The following is a 23,935-nucleotide window of genomic DNA, read 5'->3' as shown; positions in this document are numbered from 1 at the left end:
CGTGTGGGTAGAGTCCAGCGTGTGGGTAGAGTCCAGTGTGTGGGTAGAGTCCAGCGTGTAGGTAGAGTCCAGCATGTAGGTAGAGTCCAGTGTGTGGGTTGAGTCCAGTAAGGGTGGGTAGAGTCCAGTGTGTGGGTAGGGTCCAGTGTGTGGGTAGAGTCCAGAGTGTGGGTAGAGTCCAGCATGTGGGTAGAGTCCAGTGTGTGTGGGTAGAGTCCAGTGTGTGGGTAGAGTCCAGTGTGTGGGTAGAGTCCAGTGTTTGGGTAGAGTCCAGTGTGGGGGTAGAGTCCAGAGTGTGGGTAGAGTCCAGTGTTGGTAGATTCCAGTGTGTGGGTAAAGTCCAGTGTGTGGGTAGAGTGCAGTGTGTGGGTAGAGTCCAGAGTGTGTGGGTACAGTCCAGAGTGTGGGTAGAGTCCAGTGTTGGTAGATTCCAGTGTGTGGGTAGAGTTCAGTGTGTGGGGTACAGTCCAGATTGTGGGTAGAGTCCAGTGTGTGGGTAGAGACCAGTTTGTGGGTAGTGTCCAGTGTGTATGGGTAGTCCAGTGTGTGGGTGGAGACCAGACTGTGGGTAGTGTCCAGTGTGTATGGGTAGTCCAGTGTGTGGGTTGAGTCCAGTGTGTGGGAAGAGACCAGACTGTGGGTAGAGTCCAGACTGTGGGTAGAGTCCAGACTGTGGGTAGAGTCCAGAGTGTGTGGGTAGAGTCCAGTGTGTGGGTAGAGTCCAGTGTGTGGGTAGAGTTCAGAGTGTGTGGGTAGAGTCCAGTGTGTGGGTAGAGTCCAGTGTGTGGATAGAGTCCAGTGTGTGGGTTGAGTCCAGGGTGTGGGTAGAGTCCAGGGTGTGGGTAGAGTCCAGGGTGTGGGTAAAGTCCAGTGTGTGGGTAGAGTCCAGTGTGTTGGTAAAGTCCAGTGTGTGTGTAAAGTCCAGTGTGTGGGTATAGTCCAGTGTGTGGGTAGGGTCCAGTGTGTGTGGGTAGAGTCCAGTGTGTGGAGTCCAACGTGTGGGTAGAGTGCAGTGTGTGGGTAGAGTCCAGTGTGTGCGTAGAGTCCAGTGTGTGGGTAGGGTCCAGTGTGTGGGTAGAGTCCAGAGTGTGGGTAGAGTCCAGCATGTGGGTAGAGTCCAGTGTTTGTGACTAGAGTCCAGTGCTTGGATAGAGTCGAGAGTGTGGGTAGAGTCCAGTGTTTGGGTAGAGTCCAGTGTGGGGGTAGAGTCCAGAGTGTGGGTAGAGTCCAGTGTTGGTAGATTCCAGTGTGTGGGTAAAGTCCAGTGTGTGGGTAGAGGACACACTGGACTCTACCACACTCTGGACTCTACCACACTCTGGACTCTACCCACACACTGGACTCTACCCACACACTGGACTCAACCCAAACACTGGACTCCACACTGACTCTACCACAAACACTGGACCCTGCCCCACACTCTGACTCTACCACACACTGGACTCTACCCACACTCTGGACTCTACCCACACTGACTCTGCCCACACACAGGACTCTGCCCACACACTGGACTCTACCACACACTGGACTCTACCACACACTGGACTCTACCCCACACTGGACTCTGCCCACACACTGGACTCAACCCACACACTGGACTCTACCACACCTGACTCTGCCCACACTGCACTCTCACCACACACTGACTCTGCCCACACTGACTCAACCCACACTGGACTCTCCCACACACTGGACTCTGCCCACACTGGACTCTACCACACACCGGACTCTACCACACACTGAACTCCCACCACACTGGACTCTACCACACTCTGGACTCTGCCCACAAACACTGGACTCTACCCACAAACACTGGGTCCCTACCCACACACTGGACTCTCCCACACACTGGACTCAACCCACACTGGACTCTACCCACACTCTGGACTCTACCCACACACTGACTCTACCCACACACTGGAACTCTACCACACTGACTCTACCCACACGTTGGACTCCACACACTGGACTCTACCCACACACACTGGACTATACCCACAGGTTGGACTCCACACACTGGACTCTACCCACACACTGGACTTTACCCACACCCTGGACTCTACCCACACACTGGACTCTACCCACAGTGTGTGGAGTCCAGTGTGTGGGTAGAGTCCAGAGTGTGGGTAGGGTCCAGTGTTTGTGGGTAGAGTCCAATGTGTGGAGTCCAGTGTTTGGGTTGAGTCCAGTGTGTGGGTAGAGTCCAGTGTGTGTGGGTAGAGTGCAGTGTGTGGGTAGAGTCCAGTGTGTGGGTAGAGTCCAGAGTGTGGGTAGAGTCCAGTGTGTGGGTAGTGTCCAGTGTGGGGTAGAGTCCAGTGTGGGGGTAGAGTCCAGTGTGTGGGTAGAGTCCAGTGTGTGGGTAGAGTCCAGTGTGTGTGGGCAGAGTCCAGTGTGTGGGTTGAGTCCAGTGTGTGGGTTGAGTCCAGTGTGTGGGTAGAGTCCAGAGTGTGGGTAGAGTCCAGCGTGTGGGTAGAGTCCAGCGTGTGGGTAGAGTCCAGCGTGTGGGTAGAGTCCAGAGTGTGGGTAGAGTCCAGTGTGTGGGTAGAGTCCAGCATGTGGGTTGAGTCCAGTGTGTGGGTAGAGTCCAGAGTGTGGGTAGAGTCCAGAGTGTGGGTAGAGTCCAGTGTGTGGGTTGAGTCCAGTGTGTGGGTAGAGTCCAGTGTGTGGAGTCCAGCGTGTGGGTAGAGTCCAGAGTGTGGGTACAGTCCAGTGTGTGGGTTGAGTCCAGCGTGTGGGTAGGGTCCAGTGTTTGTGGGTAGAGTCCAGTGTGTGGGTAGGGTCCAGTGTTTGTGGGTAGAGTCCAGTGTGTGGGTAGAGTCCAGTGTGTGGGTAGAGTCCAGTGTTTGTGGGTAGAGTCCAGAGTGTGGGTAGAGTCCAGTGTGTGGGTAGAGTCCAGTGTGTGTGGGTAGAGTCCAGTGTGTGTGGGTAAAGTCCAGTGTGTGGGTAGAGTCCAGTGTGTGGGTAGAGTCCAGTGTGTGGGTTGAGTCCAGTGTGTGGGTAGAGTCCAGTGTGTGTGGGTAGAGTGCAGTGTGTGGGTAGAGTCCAGTGTGTGGGTAGAGTCCAGTGTGTGGGTTGAGTCCAGTGTGTGGGTTGAGTCCAGTGTGTGTGGGTAGAGTCCAGTGTGTGGGTAGAGTCCAGTGTGTGGGTAGAGTCCAGTGTGTGGGTAGAGTCCAGTGTGTGGGTAGAGTCCTGTGTGTGTGGGCAGAGTCCAGTGTGTGGGTAGAGTCCAGAGTGTGGGTAGAGTCCAGTGTGTGGGTAGAGTCCAGAGTGTGGGTAGAGTCCAGTGTGTGGGTAGAGTCCAGTGTGTGGGTAGAGTCCAGTGTGTGGGTTGAGTCCAGTGTGTGGGTAGAGTCCAGAGTGTGGGTAGAGTCCAGAGTGTGGGTTGAGTCCAGTGTGTGGGTAGAGTCCAGAGTGTGGGTAGAGTCCAGAGTGTGGGTAGAGTCCAGTGTGTGGGTTGAGTCCAGTGTGTGGGTAGAGTCCAGTGTGTGGAGTCCAGCGTGTGGGTAGAGTCCAGAGTGTGGGTAGAGACCAGACTGTGGGTAGAGTCCAGTGTGTGGGTAGAGTTCAGTGTGTGGGTAGAGTCCAGTGTGTGGGTTGAGTCCAGTGTGTGGGTACAGTCCAGTGTGTGGGTAGAGTCCAGTGTGTGGGTAGAGTCCAGTGTGTGGGTAGAGTCCAGTGTGTGGGTTGAGTCCAGTGTGTGGGTAGAGTCCAGAGTGTGGCTAGAGTCCAGTGTGTGGCTAGAGTCCAGTGTGTGTGGGTAGAGTGCAGTGTGTGGGTAGAGTCCAGTGTGTGGGTAGAGTCCAGTGTGTGGGTAGAGTCCAGAGTGTGGGTAGAGTCCAGTGTGTGGGTTGAGTCCAGTGTGTGGGTAGAGTCCAGTGTGTGGGTAGGACCCAGTGTTTGTGGGTAGAGTCCAGTGTTTGTGGGTAGAGTCCAGAGTGTGGGTAGAGTCCAGTGTGTGGGTAGAGTCCAGTGTGTGTGGGTAGAGTCCAGTGTGTGTGGGTAGAGTCCAGTGTGTGGGTAGAGTCCAGTGTGTGGGTAGAGTCCAGTGTGTAGGTTGAGTCCAGTGTGTGGGTAGAGTCCAGTGTGTGTGGGTAGAGTGCAGTGTGTGGGTAGAGTCCAGTGTGTGGGTAGAGTCCAGTGTGTGGGTTGAGTCCAGTGTGTGGGTAGAGTCCAGTGTGTGTGGGTAGAGTCCAGTGTGTGGGTAGAGTCCAGTGTGTGAGTAGAGTCCAGTGTGTGGGTAGAGTCCTGTGTGTGTGGGCAGAGTCCAGTGTGTGGGTAGAGTCCAGAGTGTGGGTAGAGTCCAGTGTGTGGGTAGAGTCCAGAGTGTGAGTAGAGTCCAGAGTGTGGGTAGAGTCCAGTGTGTGGGTTGAGTCCAGTGTGTGGGTAGAGTCCAGTGTGTGGGTGGAGTCCAGTGTGTGGGCAGAATCCAGTGTGTGGGTAGGGTCCAGTGTTTGTGGGTAGAGTCCAGTGTGTGGGTAGGGTCCAGTGTTTGTGGGTAGAGTCCAGTGTGTGGGTAAAGTCCAGTGTTTGTGGGTATAGTCCAGTGTGTGGGTAGGGTCCAGTGTTTGTGGGTAGAGTCCAGTGTGTGGAGTCCAGTGTGTGGGTTGAGTCCAGTGTGTGGGTAGAGTCCAGTGTGTGTGGGTAGAGTGCAGTGTGTGGGTAGAGTCCAGTGTGTGGGTAGAGTCCAGAGTGTGGGTAGAGTCCAGTGTGTGGGTAGTGTCCAGTGTGGGGTAGAGTCCAGTGTGGGGGTAGAGTCCAGTGTGTGGGTAGAGTCCAGTGTGTGGGTAGAGTCCAGTGTGTGGGTAGAGTCCAGTGTGTGGGTAGAGTCCTGTGTGTGTGGGCAGAGTCCAGTGTGTGGGTTGAGTCCAGTGTGTGGGTTGAGTCCAGTGTGTGGGTTGAGTCCAGTGTGTGGGTAGAGTCCAGAGTGTGGGTAGAGTCCAGCGTGTGGGTAGAGTCCAGCGTGTGGGTAGAGTCCAGCGTGTGGGTAGAGTCCAGAGTGTGGGTAGAGTCCAGTGTGTGGGTAGAGTCCAGAGTGTGGGTTGAGTCCAGTGTGTGGGTAGAGTCCAGAGTGTGGGTAGAGTCCAGAGTGTGGGTAGAGTCCAGTGTGTGGGTTGAGTCCAGTGTGTGGGTAGAGTCCAGTGTGTGGAGTCCAGCGTGTGGGTAGAGTCCAGAGTGTGGGTAGAGTCCAGTGTGTGGGTTGAGTCCAGTGTGTGGGTAGGGTCCAGTGTTTGTGGGTAGAGTCCAGTGTGTGGGTAGGGTCCAGTGTTTGTGGGTAGAGTCCAGTGTGTGGGTAGGACCCAGTGTTTGTGGGTAGAGTCCAGTGTTTGTGGGTAGAGTCCAGAGTGTGGGTAGAGTCCAGTGTGTGGGTAGAGTCCAGTGTGTGTGGGTAGAGTCCAGTGTGTGTGGGTAAAGTCCAGTGTGTGGGTAGAGTCCAGTGTGTGGGTAGAGTCCAGTGTGTGGGTAGAGTCCAGTGTGTGGGTAGAGTCCAGTGTGTGTGGGTAGAGTGCAGTGTGTGGGTAGAGTCCAGTGTGTGGGTAGAGTCCAGTGTGTGGGTTGAGTCCAGTGTGTGGGTAGAGTCCAGTGTGTGTGGGTAGAGTCCAGTGTGTGGGTAGAGTCCAGTGTGTGGGTAGAGTCCAGTGTGTGGGTAGAGTCCAGTGTGTGGGTAGAGTCCTGTGTGTGTGGGCAGAGTCCAGTGTGTGGGTAGAGTCCAGAGTGTGGGTAGAGTCCAGTGTGTGGGTAGAGTTCAGAGTGTGGGTAGAGTCCAGTGTGTGGGTAGAGTCCAGTGTGTGGGTAGAGTCCAGTGTGTGGGTAGAGTCCAGAGTGTGGGTTGAGTCCAGTGTGTGGGTAGAGTCCAGAGTGTGGGTAGAGTCCAGAGTGTGGGTAGAGTCCAGTGTGTGGGTTGAGTCCAGTGTGTGGGTAGAGTCCAGTGTGTGGAGTCCAGCGTGTGGGTAGAGTCCAGAGTGTGGGTAGAGACCAGACTGTGGGTAGAGTCCAGTGTGTGGGTAGAGTTCAGTGTGTGGGTAGAGTCCAGTGTGTGGGTTGAGTCCAGTGTGTGGGTAGAGTCCAGTGTGTGGGTAGAGTCCAGTGTGTGGGTAGAGTCCAGTGTGTGGGTAGAGTCCAGAGTGTGGCTAGAGTCCAGTGTGTGGCTAGAGTCCAGTGTGTGTGGGTAGAGTGCAGTGTGTGGGTAGAGTCCAGTGTGTGGGTAGAGTCCAATGTGTGGGTAGAGTCCAGAGTGTGGGTAGAGTCCAGTGTGTGGGTAGAGTCCAGTGTGTGGGTAGAGTCCAGTGTGTGGGTAGAGTCCAGAGTGTGGGTAGAGTCCAGTGTGTGGGTAGAGTCCAGTGTGTGGGTAGAGTCCAGTGTGTGGGTAGAGTCCAGTGTGTGGGTAGAGTCCTGTGTGTGTGGGCAGAATCCAGTGTGTGGGTAGGGTCCAGTGTTTGTGGGTAGAGTCCAGTGTGTGGGTAGGGTCCAGTGTTTGTGGGTAGAGTCCAGTGTGTGGGTAAAGTCCAGTGTTTGTGGGTAGAGTCCAGTGTGTGGGTAGGGTCCAGTGTTTGTGGGTAGAGTCCAGTGTGTGGAGTCCAGTGTGTGGGTTGAGTCCATAGTGTGGGTAGAGTCCAGTGTGTGTGGGTAGAGTGCAGTGTGTGGGTAGAGTCCAGTGTGTGGGTAGAGTCCAGAGTGTGGGTAGAGTCCAGTGTGTGGGTAGTGTCCAGTGTGGGGTAGAGTCCAGTGTGGGGGTAGAGTCCAGTGTGTGGGTAGAGTCCTGTGTGTGTGGGCAGAGTCCAGTGTGTGGGTTGAGTCCAGTGTGTGGGTTGAGTCCAGTGTGTGGGTAGAGTCCAGAGTGTGGGTAGAGTCCAGCGTGTGCGTAGAGTCCAGCGTGTGGGTAGAGTCCAGCGTGTGGGTAGAGTCCAGTGTGTGGGTAGGACCCAGTGTTTGTGGGTAGAGTCCAGTGTTTGTGGGTAGAGTCCAGAGTGTGGGTAGAGTCCAGTGTGTGGCTAGAGTCCAGTGTGTGTGGGTAGAGTCCAGTGTGTGTGGGTAGAGTCCAGTGTGTGGGTAGAGTCCAGTGTGTGGGTAGAGTCCAGTGTGTAGGTTGAGTCCAGTGTGTGGGTAGAGTCCAGTGTGTGTGGGTAGAGTGCAGTGTGTGGGTAGAGTCCAGTGTGTGGGTAGAGTCCAGTGTGTGGGTTGAGTCCAGTGTGTGGGTAGAGTCCAGTGTGTGTGGGTAGAGTCCAGTGTGTGGGTAGAGTCCAGTGTGTGAGTAGAGTCCAGTGTGTGGGTAGAGTCCTGTGTGTGTGGGCAGAGTCCAGTGTGTGGGTAGAGTCCAGAGTGTGGGTAGAGTCCAGTGTGTGGGTAGAGTCCAGAGTGTGAGTAGAGTCCAGAGTGTGGGTAGAGTCCAGAGTGTGGCTAGAGTCCAGTGTGTGGCTAGAGTCCAGTGTGTGTGGGTAGAGTGCAGTGTGTGGGTAGAGTCCAGTGTGTGGGTAGAGTCCAATGTGTGGGTAGAGTCCAGAGTGTGGGTAGAGTCCAGTGTGTGGGTAGAGTCCAGTGTGTGGGTAGAGTCCAGTGTGTGGGTAGAGTCCAGAGTGTGTGGGTAGAGTCCAGTGTGTGGGTAGAGTCCAGTGTGTGGGTAGAGTCCAGTGTGTGTGGGTAGAGTCCAGTGTGTGGGTAGAGTCCAGTGTGTGGGTAGAGTCCAGTGTGTGGGTAGAGTCCAGTGTGTGGGTAGAGTCCTGTGTGTGTGGGCAGAGTCCAGTGTGTGGGTAGAGTCCAGAGTGTGGGTAGAGTCCAGTGTGTGGGTAGAGTTCAGAGTGTGGGTAGAGTCCAGTGTGTGGGTAGAGTCCAGTGTGTGGGTAGAGTCCAGTGTGTGGGTAGAGTCCAGAGTGTGGGTTGAGTCCAGTGTGTGGGTAGAGTCCAGAGTGTGGGTAGAGTCCAGAGTGTGGGTAGAGTCCAGTGTGTGGGTTGAGTCCAGTGTGTGGGTAGAGTCCAGTGTGTGGAGTCCAGCGTGTGGGTAGAGTCCAGAGTGTGGGTAGAGACCAGACTGTGGGTAGAGTCCAGTGTGTGGGTAGAGTCCAGTGTGTGGGTAGAGTCCAGTGTGTGGGTAGAGTCCAGTGTGTGGGTAGAGTCCAGTGTGTGGGTAGAGTCCAGAGTGTGGCTAGAGTCCAGTGTGTGGCTAGAGTCCAGTGTGTGTGGGTAGAGTGCAGTGTGTGGGTAGAGTCCAGTGTGTGGGTAGAGTCCAATGTGTGGGTAGAGTCCAGAGTGTGGGTAGAGTCCAGTGTGTGGGTAGAGTCCAGTGTGTGGGTAGAGTCCAGTGTGTGGGTAGAGTCCAGTGTGTGGGTAGAGTCCAGTGTGTGGGTGGAGTCCAGTGTGTGGGCAGAATCCAGTGTGTGGGTAGGGTCCAGTGTTTGTGGGTAGAGTCCAGTGTGTGGGTAGGGTCCAGTGTTTGTGGGTAGAGTCCAGTGTGTGGGTAAAGTCCAGTGTTTGTGGGTATAGTCCAGTGTGTGGGTAGGGTCCAGTGTTTGTGGGTAGAGTCCAGTGTGTGGAGTCCAGTGTGTGGGTTGAGTCCAGTGTGTGGGTAGAGTCCAGTGTGTGTGGGTAGAGTGCAGTGTGTGGGTAGAGTCCAGTGTGTGGGTAGAGTCCAGAGTGTGGGTAGAGTCCAGTGTGTGGGTAGTGTCCAGTGTGGGGTAGAGTCCAGTGTGGGGGTAGAGTCCAGTGTGTGGGTAGAGTCCAGAGTGTGGGTAGAGTCCAGTGTGTGGGTAGTGTCCAGTGTGGGGTAGAGTCCAGTGTGGGGGTAGAGTCCAGTGTGTGGGTAGAGTCCAGTGTGTGGGTAGAGTCCAGTGTGTGGGTAGAGTCCTGTGTGTGTGGGCAGAGTCCAGTGTGTGGGTTGAGTCCAGTGTGTGGGTTGAGTCCAGTGTGTGGGTTGAGTCCAGTGTGTGGGTAGAGTCCAGAGTGTGGGTAGAGTCCAGCGTGTGGGTAGAGTCCAGCGTGTGGGTAGAGTACAGCGTGTGGGTAGAGTCCAGAGTGTGGGTAGAGTCCAGTGTGTGGGTAGAGTCCAGAGTGTGGGTTGAGTCCAGTGTGTGGGTAGAGTCCAGAGTGTGGGTAGAGTCCAGAGTGTGGGTAGAGTCCAGTGTGTGGGTTGAGTCCAGTGTGTGGGTAGAGTCCAGTGTGTGGAGTCCAGCGTGTGGGTAGAGTCCAGAGTGTGGGTAGAGTCCAGTGTGTGGGTTGAGTCCAGTGTGTGGGTAGGGTCCAGTGTTTGTGGGTAGAGTCCAGTGTGTGGGTAGGGTCCAGTGTTTGTGGGTAGAGTCCAGTGTGTGGGTAGGACCCAGTGTTTGTGGGTAGAGTCCAGTGTTTGTGGGTAGAGTCCAGAGTGTGGGTAGAGTCCAGTGTGTGGGTAGAGTCCAGTGTGTGTGGGTAGAGTCCAGTGTGTGTGGGTAAAGTCCAGTGTGTGGGTAGAGTCCAGTGTGTGGGTAGAGTCCAGTGTGTGGGTTGAGTCCAGTGTGTGGGTAGAGTCCAGTGTGTGTGGGTAGAGTGCAGTGTGTGGGTAGAGTCCAGTGTGTGGGTAGAGTCCAGTGTGTGGGTTGAGTCCAGTGTGTGGGTAGAGTCCAGTGTGTGTGGGTAGAGTCCAGTGTGTGGGTAGAGTCCAGTGTGTGGGTAGAGTCCAGTGTGTGGGTAAAGTCCAGTGTTTGTGGGTAGAGTCCAGTGTGTGGGTAGGGTCCAGTGTTTGTGGGTAGAGTCCAGTGTGTGGAGTCCAGTGTGTGGGTTGAGTCCATAGTGTGGGTAGAGTCCAGTGTGTGTGGGTAGAGTGCAGTGTGTGGGTAGAGTCCAGTGTGTGGGTAGAGTCCAGAGTGTGGGTAGAGTCCAGTGTGTGGGTAGTGTCCAGTGTGGGGTAGAGTCCAGTGTGTGGGTAGAGTCCAGTGTGTGGGTAGAGTCCTGTGTGTGTGGGCAGAGTCCAGTGTGTGGGTTGAGTCCAGTGTGTGGGTTGAGTCCAGTGTGTGGGTAGAGTCCAGAGTGTGGGTAGAGTCCAGCGTGTGCGTAGAGTCCAGCGTGTGGGTAGAGTCCAGCGTGTGGGTAGAGTCCAGAGTGTGGGTAGAGTCCAGTGTGTGGGTAGAGTCCAGAGTGTGGGTTGAGTCCAGTGTGTGGGTAGAGTCCAGAGTGTGGGTAGAGTCCAGAGTGTGGGTAGAGTCCAGTGTGTGGGTTGAGTCCAGTGTGTGGGTAGAGTCCAGTGTGTGGAGTCCAGCGTGTGGGTAGAGTCCAGAGTGTGGGTAGAGTCCAGTGTGTGGGTTGAGTCCAGTGTGTGGGTAGGGTCCAGTGTTTGTGGGTAGAGTCCAGTGTGTGGGTAGGGTCCAGTGTTTGTGGGTAGAGTCCAGTGTGTGGGTAGGACCCAGTGTTTGTGGGTAGAGTCCAGTGTTTGTGGGTAGAGTCCAGAGTGTGGGTAGAGTCCAGTGTGTGGCTAGAGTCCAGTGTGTGTGGGTAGAGTCCAGTGTGTGTGGGTAAAGTCCAGTGTGTGGGTAGAGTCCAGTGTGTGGGTAGAGTCCAGTGTGTGGGTTGAGTCCAGTGTGTGGGTAGAGTCCAGTGTGTGGGGGTAGAGTGCAGTGTGTGGGTAGAGTCCAGTGTGTGGGTAGAGTCCAGTGTGTGGGTTGAGTCCAGTGTGTGGGTAGAGTCCAGTGTGTGTGGGTAGAGTCCAGTGTGTGGGTAGAGTCCAGTGTGTGGGTAGAGTCCAGTGTGTGGGTAGAGTCCTGTGTGTGTGGGCAGAGTCCAGTGTGTGGGTAGAGTCCAGAGTGTTGGTAGAGTCCAGTGTGTGGGTAGAGTCCAGAGTGTGGGTAGAGTCCAGAGTGTGGGTAGAGTCCTGTGTGTGGGTAGAGTCCAGTGTGTGGGTAGAGTCCAGAGTGTGGGTTGAGTCCAGTGTGTGGGTAGAGTCCAGAGTGTGGGTAGAGTCCAGAGTGTGGGTAGAGTCCAGTGTGTGGGTTGAGTCCAGTGTGTGGGTAGAGTCCAGTGTGTGGAGTCCAGCGTGTGGGTAGAGTCCAGAGTGTGGGTAGAGACCAGACTGTGGGTAGAGTCCAGTGTGTGGGTAGAGTCCAGTGTGTGGGTAGAGTCCAGTGTGTGGGTAGAGTCCTGTGTGTGTGGGCAGAATCCAGTGTGTGGGTAGGGTCCAGTGTTTGTGGGTAGAGTCCAGTGTGTGGGTAGGGTCCAGTGTTTGTGGGTAGAGTCCAGTGTGTGGGTAAAGTCCAGTGTTTGTGGGTAGAGTCCAGTGTGTGGGTAGGGTCCAGTGTTTGTGGATAGAGTCCAGTGTGTGGAGTCCAGTGTGTGGGTTGAGTCCATAGTGTGGGTAGAGTCCAGTGTGTGTGGGTAGAGTGCAGTGTGTGGGTAGAGTCCAGTGTGTGGGTAGAGTCCAGAGTGTGGGTAGAGTCCAGTGTGTGGGTAGTGTCCAGTGTGGGGTAGAGTCCAGTGTGGGGGTAGAGTCCAGTGTGTGGGTAGAGTCCTGTGTGTGTGGGCAGAGTCCAGTGTGTGGGTTGAGTCCAGTGTGTGGGTTGAGTCCAGTGTGTGGGTAGAGTCCAGAGTGTGGGTAGAGTCCAGCGTGTGCGTAGAGTCCAGCGTGTGGGTAGAGTCCAGCGTGTGGGTAGAGTCCAGAGTGTGGGTAGAGTCCAGTGTGTGGGTAGAGTCCAGAGTGTGGGTTGAGTCCAGTGTGTGGGTAGAGTCCAGAGTGTGGGTAGAGTCCAGAGTGTGGGTAGAGTCCAGTGTGTGGGTTGAGTCCAGTGTGTGGGTAGAGTCCAGTGTGTGGAGTCCAGCGTGTGGGTAGAGTCCAGAGTGTGGGTAGAGTCCAGTGTGTGGGTTGAGTCCAGTGTGTGGGTAGGGTCCAGTGTTTGTGGGTAGAGTCCAGTGTGTGTGGGTAGAGTGCAGTGTGTGGTTAGAGTCCAGTGTGTGGGTAGAGACCAGTGTGTGGGTAGAGTCCAGAGTGTGGGTAGAGTCCAGTGTGTGGGTAGAGTCCAGTGTGTGGGTAGAGTCCAGAGTGTGGGTAGAGTCCAGTGTGTGGGTAGAGTCCAGTGTGTGGGTTTAGTCCATTGTGTGGGTAGAGTCCAGTGTGTGGGTTGAGTCCAGTGTGTGGGTAGAGTCCGGTGTGTGTGGGTAGAGTCCAGAGTGTGGGTAGAGTCCAGAGTGTGGGTAGAGTCCAGTGTGTGGAGTCCAGAGTGTGGGTAGAGTCCAGAGTGTGGGTAGAGTCCAGTGTGTGGGTTGAGTCCAGTGTGTGGGTTGAGTCCAGTGTGTAGCAGTCTTGTGGTTTGGGGGTAGAAGCTGTTCAGGGTCCTGTTGGTTACAGACTACCGCCTAGGAAGACAAGGAGAGGGAGGTGGACATGGAGACAAAATAAAAAAGTGAGTGAGTATAGTGAGAGAGAAATAAAAAAGAGTGAGAGTGGGTCAGAGTGAGTAATAGAAAATAAAAATAGAGGGTTAAAATAGAGGGTAAAAATAGAGGGTAAACATTTGAGTGAGAAAAAGGATGAGAGAGATGGTCAGATGTAGACTGATAGTATATGAGAGCGGTAAGGAGGGAGAGAGGATAAGTGGGAGAGTGAGAGAGAGAGAGAGAGGATAAGAGAGAGGGAGGGAGAGAGGATGAGAGAGAGGGAGGGAGAGAGAATGAGAGAGAGGGAGTGAGAGACGGAAAGGGGAAGTTGGCAGCAGAGGTGCTGACTAGTCTTTGCTTCTGCCTGTGGCTCAGAGAGATTAAAGAGTTAGAGGAGAGAACTGTCTCTGTCTGTCACCGCTCTCCTCTCCTCCTCTCTTTCCCCCACTCCGTCTCTCTTCCCTCTCCGTCTGTCACCGCTCTCCTGTCCTCTATCTTCTGCCCTCTTTCCCCCACTCCTCTCTTCCCTCTCCGTCTGTCACCGCTATTACTCTCATCTATCTTCCCTCCTCTCTTTCCCCCACTCAATCTCTCTTCCCTCTCTGTCTGTCACCGCTCTCCTCTCTCTATCCTCCCACCTCTCTTTCCCCTTCTCCGTCTCTCTACCCTCTCTGTCTGTCATTGATATATCCCAATACCCTCTAACCCCCCTCTGTAGGACCTCAGTGACCTATCCTCTCATCCTCCTTTCATTCAGTTCATTCAGTCTGTCAGTTACCGATCCTCTCTTCCGCTCCTCCCTCTCCTCCTCTCCTATCCTCCTCTCCTCCTCTCCCCCTCTCCACCTCTCATCCCTTCCTCCCCCTCTCTTCCTCTCCTCCTCACCCACTCTCCACCTCTCCTCCTCTCTTCTCATCTGTCCTCTCCATCTGTCCTCTCCTCCTTCCCTCTCTCCCCCCCTCCTCCTCGCTCTCTCCAGCTGTCCAGTCTCTGTGTGTTCCTTGGTGTTTCTGTATGTTATCGTCTGTCCAGTCTCTGTGTGTTCCTTGGTGTTTCTGTATGTTATCGTCTGTCCAGTCTCTGTGTGTTCCTTGGTGTTTCTGTATGTTATCGTCTGTCCAGTCTCTGTGTGTTCCTTGGTGTTTCTGTATGTTATCGTCTGTCCAGTCTCTGTGTGTTCCTTGGTGTTTCTGTATGTTATCGTCTGTCCAGTCTCTGTGTGTTCCTTGGTGTTTCTGTATGTTATCGTCTGTCCAGTCTCTGTGTGTTCCTTGGTGTTTCTGTATGTTATCGTCTGTCCAGTCTCTGTGTGTTCCTTGGTGTTTCTGTATGTTATCGTCTGTCCAGTCTCTGTGTGTTCCTTGGTGTTTCTGTATGTTATCGTCTGTCCAGTCTCTGTGTGTTCCTTGGTGTTTCTGTATGTTATCGTCTGTCCAGTCTCTGTGTGTTCCTTGGTGTTTCTGTATGTTATCGTCTGTCCAGTCTCTGTGTGTTCCTTGGTGTTTCTGTATGTTATCGTCTGTCCAGTCTCTGCGTGTTCCTTGGTGTTTCTGTATGTTATCGTCTGTCCAGTCTGTGTGTTCCTTGGTGTTTCTGTATGTTATCGTCTGTCCAGTCTCTGTGTGTTCCTTGGTGTTTCTGTATGTTATCGTCTGTCCAGTCTCTGTGTGTTCCTTGGTGTTTCTGTATGTTATCGTCTGTCCAGTCTCTGTGTGTTCCTTGGTGTTTCTGTATGTTATCGTCTGTCCAGTCTCTGTGTGTTCCTTGGTGTTTCTGTATGTTATCGTCTGTCCAGTCTCTGCGTGTTCCTTGGTGTTTCTGTATGTTATCGTCTGTCCAGTCTGTGTGTTCCTTGGTGTTTCTGTATGTTATCGTCTGTCCAGTCTCTGTGTGTTCCTTGGTGTTTCTGTATGTTATCGTCTGTCCAGTCTCTGTGTGTTCCTTGGTGTTTCTGTATGTTATCGTCTGTCCAGTCTCTGTGTGTTCCTTGGTGTTTCTGTATGTTATCGTCTGTCCAGTCTCTGTGTGTTCCTTGGTGTTTCTGTATGTTATCGTCTGTCCAGTCTCTGTGTGTTCCTTGGTGTTTCTGTATGTTATCGTCTGTCCAGTCTCTGTGTGTTCCTTGGTGTTTCTGTATGTTATCGTCTGTCCAGTCTCTGTGTGTTCCTTGGTGTTTCTGTATGTTATCGTCTGTCCAGTCTCTGTGTGTTCCTTGGTGTTTCTGTATGTTATCGTCTGAATGTCTCTGATCATAAATAGGCATGGCATACAGCTCCTCTCTCCCACTGTGTGTGTGTGTGTGTGTGTGTGTGTGTGTGTGTGTGTGTGTGTGTGTGTGTGTGTGTGTGTGTGTGTGTGTGTGTGTGTGTGTGTGTGTGTGTGTGTGTGTGTGTGTGTGTGACTGGGTAGGGATGCCAGCAGATTCCCCAGTGCTGATCTCATGGTGTTGGACAGGCACTTGTTACGTATCTTGATCACACTATTAAATTCTCACAGCAGTCTATTTCGGCCTGCAGAAGCTCCTCAAAGACTCACATTACAGTGGGGGAGAGGAGGAGAGGAGAGGGGGAGGAGAGGAGAGAGGGGAGGAGAGGAGTGGACACACACATTTGCACACAGCAGACAAGATGACTTATGTTTGATTCACATGTTTTCTCTGCCCCTTAGGTTGCAGTGACTCCATCCTCTAACCCTCCCATATCCGCTGGGCCGTACGTGTGTGTGTACTGTGGTTTGTGGGGACCAGCCCAACGCGTGCTGGCTGGTCTGCAGAATGACAGAGTAGAGCCTAGCAAAAGAGAAGCAGACAGATGTCAGATGAGAGAGGGATGAGAGAGAGGGATGGAGGCTGGGGTTAGGGGGAACAGGATGAATGAATTTTTTAAAACCCTTTTTCTTCTGTGCTTAATGCCTTTTAATGTTAGTAGAACAAACAACTTGACAAACAACTAGCAGTTGATTCTACAAACTTTTTTCCTATCTCTCTCACTCTCTCGGCTCTCTCTCTCACTCTTTCTGTGCGGCCTGCCCCCGAGCCCTCAGGCAATTCCTGTGGTCTCTGACCTCGGCAATACTTTCCCCTCCCTCTCTCTTCCTCTCCTTTCTTTCTCTCTGTTCCCTCTGTCCCAAGGAGTTGAGACAGTGTGGGATCTCTGGTCAGAGAGAAGGAATGTGAAGGGAGAGGAGGGGAAGAAGAGAGGAGAGGAGGAGAGGAGAGGAGAAAAGGAGAGGAGGAGAGGAGGAGAGACGAAAAAGGAGAGGAGAGGAGAGAAGGAGAGGAGAAAAGGGGAGGAGGAGAGAGGAAATAAAGAGAGGAGCGGAGAGAAGGAATGTGGAGGGAAAGGAGGAGAAGAAGAAAGGAAAGAAGGAGAGGAGAAAAGGAGAGGAGAGGAGGAAAGGAGAAGGGGATTTTTCCCTGGATGAGGTCATGGATGATGGCTTTTCTCTAAGTGAGAGCCTCGTGGCAGACGTACTCCCGACCTCGCCCTGACATGTTTCAGATACATACCACACACGCACACGCCTCACACGCGCACACACACAGATACACACACACACACACACACACACACACACACACACACACACACACACACACACACACACACACACACACACACACACACACACACACACACACACACACACACACACACACACACACACACACACACAGCATCACAGAGTGTTTGGGCTCTCTTCTGTCTTCAGTATGTGTGTGTGTGAGAGTGTGCTGAGTGGGACAGAGTTGAGCAGGGCATACCACATGGACCACGAACTGTCCCTCTGGGGCCTGCTGACTCTCACTGGGTTTAACTGTTGCCTCGTGCTGCACACACACACATACATGAACACACACACGAACACGTACACACAGACGCACACACACACACACACACACACACACACACACACACACACACACACACACACACACACACACACACACACACACACACACACACACACACACACACACACACTCTGATTCAATAGCAATATATTGACTCAGTGAGTAGTCTCATATTGGAAAGCAATCAGATAGGCTACTACAGATGCCCAGTCATCAAAGCCTCTGTGTTACTGTACAGTTTAGTAGCGGTTTTGGTAGTAACTGTTGAGACGGTGGGACCGTGTGGTGTCGAGGGTGGTTATAGTGATTACTCAGACACTTTTCCTCTCTGGGTGAGAAGCAATGAGTCAGAAAGAACCGCTCTTTGTGCTTCATTGTGAAAATCTCTCTCTCCCTCTCTGAGCCCCTTCCCCTAACACCCATGTCCGGAATCAGACGCAACAGAAAAGGAGGGAGGCAGTAACATGATGCATCGGGTGTTGTTGTTATTGAATACTCCTGAACCTTCTATGTGCTGGATCACCCTCTCACCTCAAAGTCACAGACTGACTGACAGACTGACAGACAGACAGACAGACAGACAGACAGACAGACAGACAGACAGACAGACAGACAGACAGACAGACAGACAGACAGACAGACAGACAGACAGACAGACAGACAGACAGACAGACAGACAGACAGACAGACAGACAGACAGACTAGATTCACAGACATGGTGTAATCTAGTCAGTACTTTCTGGAGCCAAAGATTCCCTTACACACAGGGCTCTTCTATTCCCTAAGTAGTGCCAAAAGTACTGGGTAGTGCACTACCTAGGGAATATGGTGCCACATCAGACACACACACACACACACACACACACACACACACACACACACACACACACACACACACACACACACACACACACACACACACACACACACACACACACACACACAGACTCTACTTGGTTGGCCCATCTGTGTCCCTCACACACATGAAGGAGTGAGATGGGTACCAAGGTAAAACAATCAATCAATCAAATGTATTTATAAAGCCCTTCTTACGTCAGCCGATGTCACAAAGTGCTGTACAGAAACCCAGCCTAAAACCCCAAACAGCAAGCAATACATGTGTAGAAGCACGGTGGCTAGGAAAAACTCCCTAGAAAGGCCAGAACCTAGGAAGAAACCTAGAGAGGAACCAGGCTATGAGGGGTGGCCAGTCCTCTTCTGGCTATGCCGGGTGGAGATTATTACAGAAAATGGCCAAGATGTTCAAATGTTCATAGATGACTAGCAGGGTCAAATAATAATAATCACAGTGGTTGTCGAGTGTGCAACAGGTCAGCACCTCAGGAGTAAATGTCAGTTGGCTTTTCATAGCCGATCATTCAGAGTATCTCTACTGCTCCTGCTGTCTCTAGAGAGTTGAAAACAGCAGGTCTGGGACAGGTAGTACATCCGGTGAACAGGTCAGGGTTCCATAGCCGCAGGCAGAACAGTTGAAACTGGAGCAGCAGCACGACCAGGTGGAGTGGGGACAGCAAGGAGTCATCAGGCCAGGTAGTTCTGAGGCGTGGTCGTAGGATTCAGGTCCTCCGAGAGAGAGAAAGAATGAAAGAAAGAGAGAAAGAGAGAAAGAAAGAGAAAAAGAGAGAGAATTAGAGAGAGTGTACTTAAATTCACACAGGACACCGGATAAGACAGGAGAAATACTCCAGATATAACAGACTGACCCTAGCCCCCTGACACATAAACTACTGCAGCATAAATACTGGAGGCTGAGACAGGAGGGGCCGGGAGACACTGTGGCCCTGTCCGACGATACCTCCGGACAGGGCCAAACAGGCAGGATATAAATCCACCCACTTTGCCAAAGCACAGCCCCCACACCACTAGAAGGATATCTTCAAGCATCGACTTACCATCCTGAGACAAGACCGAGTACAGCCCACGAAGATCTCCCCCACGGTACAACCCAAGGGGGGGCGCCAACCCGGACAGGAAGATCACGTCAGTGACTCAACCCACTCAAGTGACGCACCACTCCTAGGGACGGCATGGAAGAGCACCAGTAAGCCAGTGACTCAGCCCCTGTAATAGGGTTAGAGGCAGAGAATCCCAGTGGAGAGAGGGAAACCGGCCAGGCAGAGACAGCGAGGGCGTTTCGTTGCTCCAGTGCCTTTCCGTTCACCTTCACACTCCTGGGACAGACTACACTCAATCATAGGAAGAGATGAGTCTTCAATAAAGACTTAAAGGTTGAGACCGAGTCTGCGTCTCTCACATGGATAGGCAGACCATTCCATAAAAATGTAGCTTTATAGGAGAAAGCCCTGCCTCCAGCTGTTTGCTTAGAAATTCTAGTGACAGTAAGGAGGCCTGCATCTTGTGACCTTAGCGTATGTGTAGGTAAGTACGGTAGGACCAAATTGGAAAGATAGCTAGGAGCGAGCCCATGTAATGCTTTGTAGGTTAGCAGTAAAACCTTGAAATCAGCCCTTGCCTTAACAGGAAGCCAGTGTAGAGAGGCTAGCAGTGGAGTAATATGATCAAATGTTTTGGTTCTAGTCAAAATCCCAGTAGCCGTGTTTAGCACGAACTGAAGTTTATTTAGTGCTTTATCCAGGTAGTCGGAAAGTAGAGCATTGCAGTAGTCTAACCTAAAAGTGACAAAAGCATGGAATCATTTTTCTGCATAATTTTTGGACAGAAAGTTTCAGAGTTTTGCAATCTTATGTAGATGGAAAAAAGCTGTCCTTGAAACAATCTTGATATGTTCGTCAAAAGAGAGACCAGGGTCCAGAGTAACGCTGAGGTCCTTCACAGTTCTTTTTGAGACGACTGTACAACCATCAAGATTAATTGTCAGATTCAACAGAAGATCTCTTTGTTTCTTGGGACCTAGAACAAGCATCTCTGTTTTGTCCGAGTTTAAAAGTAGAACATTTGCCGCCATCCACATCCTTAGGTCTGAAACACAGGCTTCCAGGGAGGGACATTTGGGGCTTCACCATGTTTCATCAAAATATACAGCTGTGTGTTATTCACATAGCAGTGAAAGTTAACATTATGTTTCTGAATGACATCACCAAGAGGTAAAATGTATAGTGAAAACAATAGTGGTCCTAAAACGAAGCCTTGAGGAACACCGAAATGTACAGTTGATTTGTCAGAGGACAAACCATCCACAGAGACAAACTGATATCTTTCCGACAGATAACATCTAAACCAGGCCAGTACTTGTCCGTGTAGACCAATTTGGGTTTCCAATCTCTCCAAAAGAACAGCTTTTTCAAACTATTTTGAGAGGAATGCGAGATTCGATATAGGCCAAGAGTTTTTTATATTTTCTGGGTCAAGGTTTGGCTTTTTCAAGAGAGGCTTTATTACTGCCACTTTTAGTGAGTTTGGTACACATCCGGTGGATAGAGAGCCGTTAATTATGTTCAACATAGGAGGGCCAAGCACAGGAAGCAGCTCTTTCAGTAGTTTAGTTAGAATAGGGTCCAGTATGCAGCTTGAAGGTTTAGAGGCCATGTGTCACGTCCTGACCAGTGAAATAGGTCATTTGCCATAGTAGAGTGGTCAGGGCGTGGCAGGGGGGTTTGTTTTGTAGGTATTTTGGGTTTTCTGTTTCTATGTGGGTTTGTTCTAGTTATCATTTTCTATGTGTTGGTTTTCATGTTCGGCCGGGTATGGTTTCCAATCAGAGGCAGGTGTCTTTCGTTGTCTCTGATTGGAAGCCATACTTAGGCAGCCTGTTTTTCCTTTGGGGTTGTGGGTAGTTGTTTTCCGTTTTAGTCTTTGTACCTGACAGGACTGTGTTGGTCGTTTTTGTTATTTTGTCAAGTGTCATCAGTTTGAGAATGTGCACTATCCACTCTGCGTCTTGGTCTCCATTTTACGACCCCTATGACACCATGATTATTTTCATCAATGTGTCAAGAGATATAGTACTAAAAAACTTGAGTGTCTCCCTTGATCCTAGGTCCTGGGAGAGTTGAGCAGACTCAGGACAACTGAGCTTTGGAGGAATACGCAGATTTAAAGAGGAGTCCGCTTTCTAATGATCATGATCTTTTCCTCAAAGAAGTTCATGAATTTATCACTGCTGAAGTGAAAGCCATCCTCTCTTGGGGAATGCTGATTTTTAATTAGCTTTGCGACAGTATCAAAAATACATTTTGGATTGTTCTTATTTTTCTCAATTAAGTTGAATAAATAGGATGATCGAGCAGCAGTGTGGGCTCTTCGATACTGCACGGTACTCTCTTTCCAAGCTAGTCGGAAGACTTCCAGTTTGGTGTAGCGCCATTTCCGTTCCAATTTTCTGGATGCTTGCTTCAGAGCTCGGGTATTTTCTGTATACCAGGGAGCTAGTTTCTTATGACAAATGTTTTTTTGTTTTTAGGGGTGCGACTGCATCTAAGGTATTGCGCAAGGTTTAATGGAGTTCCTCAGTAAGTTGGTTAACTGATTTTTGTACTCTGATGTCCTTGGGTAGGTGGAGGGAGTCTGGAAGGGCATCTAGGAATCTTTGGGTTGTCTGAGAATTTATTGCGTGACTTTTGATGATCCTTGGTTGGGGTCTGAGCGGATTATTTGTTGCGATTGCAAACGTAATAAAATGGTGGTCTGATAGTCCAGGATTATGAGGAAAAACAGTAAGATCCACAACATTTATTCCACGGGATAAAACTAGGTCCAGAGTATGACTGTGGCAGTGAGAAGGTCCGGAGACATGTTGGACAAAACCCTGAGTCGATGATGGCTCCGAAAGCCTTTTGGAGTGGGTCTGTGGACTTTTCCATATTAAAGTCACCAAAAATTTGAATATTATCTGCCATGACTACAATGTTCGATAGGAATTCAGGGAACTCAGTGAGGAATGCTGTATATGGCCCAGGAGGCCTGTAAACAGTAGCGATAAAAATGTATTGAGTAGGATGCATAGATTTCATGACTAGAAGTTCAAAAGACGAAAAAGTATATATTTTTTTGTAAATTGAAATTTGCTATCGTAAATGTTAGCAACACCTGCGCCTTTGCGGGATGAGTGGGGGATATGGTCACTAGTGTAACCAGGAGGCGAGGCCTCATTTAACACAGTACATTCATCAGACTTCAGACATGTTTCAGTCAGGCCAATCACATCAAGATTATGATCAGTGAATAGTTCATTGACTATAACTGCCTTGGAAGTGAGGGTATCTAACATTAAGTAGCCCAATTTTGAGATGTGACGTATCACAATCTCTTTCAATAATGTCAGGAATGGAGGAGGTCTTTATTCCACTGAGATTGCTAAGGCGAACCCTGCCATGTTTAGTTTTGCCCAACCTAGGTTGAGGCACAGACACAGTCTCAATGGGGATGGCTGAGCTGACTACACTGACTGTGCTTGTGGCAGACTCCACTTAGCTGGCAGGCTGGCTAACAGCCTGCTGCCTGGCCTGCACCCTCTCTCATTGTGGAGCTAGGTAAGTTAGAGCCCTGTCCATGTTCGTAGATAAGATGAGAGCACCCCTCCAGTTAGGATGGAGTCCGTCACTCTTCAACAGGCTAGGCTTGGTCCTGTTTGTGGGTGAGTCCCAGAAAGAGGGCCAATTATCTACAAATTCTATCTTTTGGGAGAGGCAGAAAACAGTTTTCAACCAGCGATTGAGTTGTGAGACTCTGCTGCAGAGCTCATCACTCCCCCTAACTGGGAGGGGGCCAGAGACAATTACTCGATGCCGACACTTCTTTCTAGCTGATTTACACACTGAAGCTATGTTGTGCTCGGTGACCTCTGACTGTTTCATCCTAACATCGTTAGTGCCGACGTGGATAACAATATCCCTGTACTCTCTACATTCGCCAGTTTTAGCTTTAGCCAGCACCATCTTCAGATTAGCCTTAACGTTGGTAGCCCTGCCCTCTTGTAAACAGTGTATGGATGATTCGTTTTAAGTCTAATACTGAGGGTAATGGAGTCGCCAATGACTAGGGTTTTCAATTTGTCAGAGCTAATGATGGGAGGCTTCGGCGTCTCAGACCCCGTAACGGGAGGAGTAGAGACCAGAGAAGGCTCGGACTCTGACTATGACTCACTGCTTAATGGGGAGAACCGGTTGAGTTTCTGTTGGCTGAATGAGCGACACCGGTTGAGCATTCCTACAGCATTTCCTTCCAGAAGCCATGAGAAAGTTGTCCGGCTGCGGGGACTGTGTGAGGGGATTTATACTACTGTCTGTACTTACTGGTGGCACAGATGCTGTGTCATTCTTTCCTACACTTAAATTACCCTTGCCTAACGATTACGTCTGAAGCTGGGCTTGCAGCACAGCTGTCCTCGCCATAAGGCGATCGTTCTCCTATATATTATAAGTACAGTGACTGCAATTAGAAGGCATCATGTTAATGTTACTACTTAGCTTCGGCTGGTGGAGGTCCTGACGACCTAAAGCGTCAGGGATAAAGCGTCAGGGGTGAAAAAAATTGAATGAAAAAAGTTGAGTGAGGGAAAAAATACAAATATTAAAGTAATTAAAAAGTAAAAACCGTAAAGTTGGCAGGTAGCAAAGTCAGGTTAGCAACAAACCGCACAGCAGTACGTAAACAAGTCTACAAGTTGTGACTGGAAATGACGTGTTTGACGTCGGAAACAAACCAGCCAGGTCAAAATAGATACAATTCAGTGTTCGACGTCCATCCATGTCTGAGGACGTCAGGAGATGATATAGAAACTGGCCACTAGGTGCAACAGTGAGCTCTGTTACCTTCAAGTAGGTTTTGGGTTGCTAGAGTTCTGTGGACAGAGATCAAAAAGTAGCATTTTCCAATCTAGCAATGGAAAGTTGTTTTTGAGATTTTTGTTTTAAGCCTATCCCAAAACCTTAACCCTTACCTTAACCACTCAGAGTTAATGACTAACCTTAACCATTACCTTAACCTGTAAGGCTTGGGTGTCGTGCTGGCAAGGAATCAAATGCAGGAAGCAGCGATACAGGGTAGTGGCTTTAATGAGCTTCAACGGCTAAAACACAAGCCACCCCAAACAGCAATCAGAGCGCACAACAAAACAAAGTGCCCCAAACACAGGGGACAAAACACTGTTGGCGCAAACACACGCATAAATGCAAAATACAAAATCAGCGTGTCACCAAGCACAGCATACAGAGAAACAATCCCGCACAAAGAGCAGGCGGGCCTACTGGCTAATATAGCCCCGGATAACCCTCGCCCTCTTTTTACAAAAAGCGATCGCCAAATCAGCGTATTCAGGGGGAATGCGCACGTTGGAAACCTGGTCTGGACTCTCCACCGACGTGGCACCTATGGAAACTCCTATACACCTCCCTGAACACTCCTCTGACCACCCCTGGAGAACCCCCTGTTTCCACGAAATCCGGGGATTGTGATCAGCCAGCCAGGGAACCCCCAGCACCACCGGAAACGCAAGCGAATCGATAAGGAAGAGACTAATCTGTTCCTTATGATTCCCCTGTGTCACCATGTCCAGTGGAGCCGTGGCCTCCTTGACCAGCCCTGACCCTAAATGGCCGGCTATCTAGGGAGTGCACGGGGAAGGGGGGATCTATCGGCACTAGCGGAATGCCCAGCTTGATTGCGAGTCCGCGATCCATAAAGTTCCCAGCTGCGCCTGAATCGACTAGCGCCTTATGCTGGGAAGAGGGAGAAAAATCAGAAAACAAAAATACGAACATGTGCCAACAGGGGGTTCTGGGTGAGTTTGGTGCTGACTCACCTGGGGTGACCGATAAG

Source organism: Salmo salar, chromosome ssa05 (genome assembly GCF_905237065.1).
Source record: "Salmo salar chromosome ssa05, Ssal_v3.1, whole genome shotgun sequence".
NCBI classification, from domain to species: Eukaryota; Metazoa; Chordata; class Actinopteri; order Salmoniformes; family Salmonidae; genus Salmo; species Salmo salar.
Note: the sequence above shows the minus strand (reverse complement) of the source record.